Raw genomic sequence first — 5,076 nt, 5'->3', positions numbered from 1 at the left:
TCTGCTGGTCTCCTCCTCCCACCCTCTGTTGTCACCTTACTGCAAAAGTTCCATACTGTTCGCTCCTATTACAAAAGTTCCATATCTTTTTGGTGTTTTCTCATGGACTTGTCCTTCAAGCTCTGACTCACTCTTCTTCACAAACTGGAGCCAACTGACCCCAGTTCCCTTCTCACCCAGCCACCCCGCTCTTTTATAGCTCTCTTCTTCTTATTGGTTACAACCGTGGCCTGTTAAAGTCAGCCCTGTTCCTAATCTTTGATAATTGGCTCAGCTGCAACTCCTTAGGGGTAAGATTACTTTCTACACTACCTTTATTTTCTTATATTCTATCCCCCTACAACCCTCTGCACTTCTGATGCATTTTGGCAGTGGGATGAACCAAGATGACATTTTTGCTTTGCTGGGGAGGGGACTGTCTAGTAGAACCAAGAGGAAAGATTCAAATTTTGTCAAGAACTTTTTGGGTGAAAAACATGAACTGTTTTTACAAGAATTTGGGAAACATCAGGAAGCTTTCATCAGGAAGTTGGGTGATCAGCTGTGGGCAGAGGAGGGATAGAAAAGTGCACTCAGAATTCCACACTTGAAGTTATCATCCAGGTCAGACTGATCATTTTGTCACTCACAAGCTTGAGCAAGGACTTTGTGTTGCCTTGGGAGGGGGATGGCAGTGTAAGCACTGAGGTCCTCAGCACTTCCCATGAACAGGCCACATCTTTAATTGCTAAAATACACATATGAATATGCCAGATCTTGTTATATAGGAGTGTTTGTAGTGTCTCAAAGCAATTTAAATGAGTCTTCTTGAACTGATTGACAAATGTAATAGAGATGCACTTGGCAATTTTTGCTTAAACTGTAGTCAGTGACATAGTTTGCCAAGGTGGGCAATGATGTTATGGTTATTGTAAGTTAAAGGTCTGCATATCATGATTTTACATTATCTACTTAATACCTGGGGTTTTAAACTTGCATTCTTTGCTCTGGTACATTGGCATAGGCTTTTCAGCGCACTGGATACACATTAGGTTGTATGCTGTAGTAAAATAGAACTTCACTTTATAAATATAAAATATTCTAAACTATTCTAACATAATGTAACATCATTAAAAACAGAACAAAATTAGTGAAAATGCTACTTCCCCCCACAGCACATAGAGATTATCTGTCATTTGATGGACATCATCTTAAGGTTCATCTCAAATGTGCAGGAGCCATTATGGGGTCATTTTCAGGGAAATTGGGACTGCAGAGGGTTTGTCCTCTTCCAAAATGTAGTGACTGTCTGTTCTGTAAGGGTGCTGTGCCCAGCAATCCTGGTTTGAGTGGCAAGGTTGGAAGTAGTTCAGTGCACATGAAATCAATAAGTGGAATTGAGGTGAAATGGTCAAGGAACTGCAGTTGATCAAATGGCAATTGGTAGAATTTATTACCTGACTGTACAATTTGTCCATAAACAGATAAATACAAGGCAAAATCTAGCCTTTGTTTAATAGTCCTTTGCCATGGTTCCCACAAAGCCTGCTTTCCTTCTTCCATGGCCTCCCTGTTTCTGGGGGTTATCTGAAATTATGGGGTATCTAAGGATTTATTTCCATGTGTCTATGTTTTTGAGGGGCTGCAGATTATCTGAGCTTTGTCCAAACATGGAAAAAAATACAGTAATTCTGTTTCACTGAATTCAAAGGACATAACTCACCCAGAGGTGGACCACTTTTTCTGTAGCCAATGTCATGTCTTTCTACCCATAAAAAATATAAAGGATGCATTTTTCTTTAATTTACAAGTGTAAATTGGAAATATTTTCTTCTTTGGTTTAAAGTGGAAAGAGAACAATTAAAAACCCCTTTCTGATTTTCTGGGGAGTTAAATGGTCAAATTTCATGTCAAATTTCAGATAGAAAAACATACGAAATACAGCCATCCCACAAATAACAAAATCTTTTCCTCATAGAATTGTCATCCTTTCTATGGGGTTTTTCTTTTGCCTCATATGCTAAAGAAATGAGACTTCTCTTACTGCCTCTATTTGCATTTGTGCCTGTTTGTCAGGACCCTTTGGTAACTTTGGACTCACTGAGTTTAAACCAGTTTGGAGAGAAGGGAGGAGGACACAGATGTGCTGAGCTCCCAGCCAGGGAGCTGGTGGGAAGGAGAGATGAGGGGCAGGCAAGGAGCATCCAGCTGCCCCTCCTTGTGCCCAGCCTTGGCAGTTCCAGCACCTGGCAGCACCTGAGCACTGCCAGCCAGAGCTGCTTCAATTCCTTGCCCCCCTGGCAGGCAAGGGATGGGGCACAGCTGGCAGGAGAACATCCCTAGCAAGAGATCACTGAAACTGGCACGGTGAGGAAGAGCAGATCCCAAGTGGAGGAGGATGTAGGAGGGAAGGTGCATGGGAATGTGGGTGCACAGCCTTTGCTCAGACTCCATCAATTTTGCTCTTCAAGAAACAATTTGTGACTCCCTTGGTCTCTCAGGGATTCACAAGTGAAGGAAAAAGGAAGGTGTGGGGGTTGTTGTGTTGAAGTGAAGGTTGCAACCCACCTTTGTTGGTTCAGCATCTGACTCCGATTTATTGATCAACCAGGCACTTTTTATAACAGTGTTAATTCACTTCATGCATATTGCAAAATCTGAGCTCCTGATAGGCTGTAGAGAAAACTTCAGCTCCTCCTTTTGTTTACAATACCTGAAGTTTGTTTATTGAAACCAGGATCAGTGTTCTCACCATGATATGAAAAGTTCTCAAAACCTTCATATCTGTTCCCAGACTGGTCATCTGTTCCCAGTAGCAGCCAAGGACAGAACAGTCTGAGAATCTTGTTTATATAAAAGGTGGCTGAGAACCTTAATTATTTACAGAATCAAGCCTGAGAAAGGCTGCTTTTCCCCTTAGCTGAATCCCTTCATGGCCTCTTTCTTTAAACCATGCTTGAACCAGGCTCTCCACAGTTATGGTTTTTAAGTTTTTATTCCGTTTATTCCTATGGTGCTCGTATATTATTAATACATCATCTCAAAGTCTCTCATTACAGGGTAGGGCTGTAGGTGAGGCTATGTGTGAAAATCTCTGGGGCACCCCAACTTGTTCTGCCTGTTCCTCTTTCCACAGCAATTCCTTTCCAGATCTGGGGGTTTGGAGCCACTGTGAATCTCAGCTTAGGGACCTTTTAAAAACCATGAAAATAAGGGCAGCACATGTGAGCAAGTCTTCTTTTTCTGGTGTAATGTGAATAACCACCTTCACCATACAGGGCCTGCAGCATGCTACTGGTGTGAGACTGGGGCTGGGGAGCACAGGGCCAGTGCAGAGAACATGCTAGCTCTCCAAAAGGAGAATTTGGCAACCTGTATTTTTAATTTTTATTTCTAAGAATATTTTTTAAATGGTTTTCATAAAAGCCTATCCTGTAGTGCTACATTTCAACAAAGTAAATTGATTCTGTGCTTCTTTAAAGGAAAACTGCAGTAACATACCAGGTGTGCAATCTGGACCAGAAATCTTCAGCAAAGGACATTTAATCCTGACCAAGCAGACTAAACATTTGGTCTGAGAGCTGGAGAAAATTCAAGGTAATAATAACGTGCTCTGCATGTTGCAGTACATCTCCTCTAGCAGTTGGAGTCCTAAAAGGTCACATCAACCATGAGTGAAGAAAGAAAGAAAAGCACTCAGCAAGGTGAATATTGCTCAGAACATTAATTTTTCCATACCTTCTCCACAGCAGGGTCACAGGCTATTAAGGGTCCTCATAGTGGGAACACTCCCACTGACATACTTTACTCTCATCCACATTTTTTTTTCAAATTTCTGACTTTGGAGAGGTGGTGTGTTGTGATCCAACAAAACTAATTTTTATTTTCAAGCTACCCTAGAAATTAATTTTTCAGTCAAAATCTTGATGTGTTTTTCCCTTCCATGCTCTCATTTCTTATGGGGTGACCTGATCAGCAGCCTTTTATCTATAACTGTCCACTTCTGTCAAGTTACAGAAAAAAATACAGTGAAAGCCTCTGTGTTAATACTTACTCAATAAAGCTGGGGTTTATGAGAAAGGGATTGAAAAGTGAAAATGAGAACATGTGAGAAATGCCTTCCTGATCCTGAAGAAACAAAGCTGACAACTTTCACATCAAAATATTTATTTTAATATTTATTTGCTCCTAAATGCTCTTCTGATTTATTTTCTCTTTGCAATTCAAGATAAATATCCAAAGTTTTGGAAAAGAAAAAGAGATGCTCTGCTAGAAGGAATGACAGTGATAACGTCATACATCAAATTGTTGAGATGTCTCAGTTATACTCATCTGCGAATCAGAATATTTTCCACTTAGCATCCAGTTAGAAGATCTCATGCACCATTTCAGGTCTGCCCTGGGGTTCATGCTGAGTCCCAAGGGGTCCCCCTGTTCCCCTGCACTCTTGGCTACAGTGACTCTTTTAAAGGCATGGCACAGCCTTTGCACCCCTTCTGTCTGTTCAGTTTTTATATCAGGCCTGCTGACATGCTGAGTTCTTCTTGGCCCATCTGAAATGCCATTTTATCTATGGGTATTGAATAGCACAATTTTTCATTTGCAGCTGACTGCATTTATTTGTGGCATGACTTAAATGGATGCTCCTGCAAGTCTACATAAAAATCACCTGTGTCTGTGAGCTGGAATTTGAAGGGAAGCAACAAAATGCACATTTCAGTATTATTTCTCATTCTTTGATGTCCTGCTTCAACATCAAATTTAATTTTTTATTTTCTTCTCAATAAAGAGAGAAGATTTCATTTTTATACTACTGCATTTTTATACTTCTGCATGGATAAAATAAGCATCACTTTTTAAACCAAGCAATTTTTAAATATTCTTGTAAGGGAATTTACATGTGCTTATCTATGGGCATATTTGTAGTTTTAACCCCCTCAAATACCTGTTTTCCGTCATGTGAATTTTCCAAAACAATCACTCAATTTTAATTTCAGCAGGACAGGACCATCTGCTGTGCCCTGCTGGTGCTCCAGGCTCTCTCCTCAGCCTCTGATAAAGCATCACTCTTCACAGTGGTGCCTTCCTTGACAGTAC

This window comes from Zonotrichia albicollis, chromosome 5 (genome assembly GCF_047830755.1).
Source record: "Zonotrichia albicollis isolate bZonAlb1 chromosome 5, bZonAlb1.hap1, whole genome shotgun sequence".
In the NCBI taxonomy this organism is placed as follows: Eukaryota; Metazoa; Chordata; class Aves; order Passeriformes; family Passerellidae; genus Zonotrichia; species Zonotrichia albicollis.
This window is presented reverse-complemented; position numbering follows the sequence as displayed.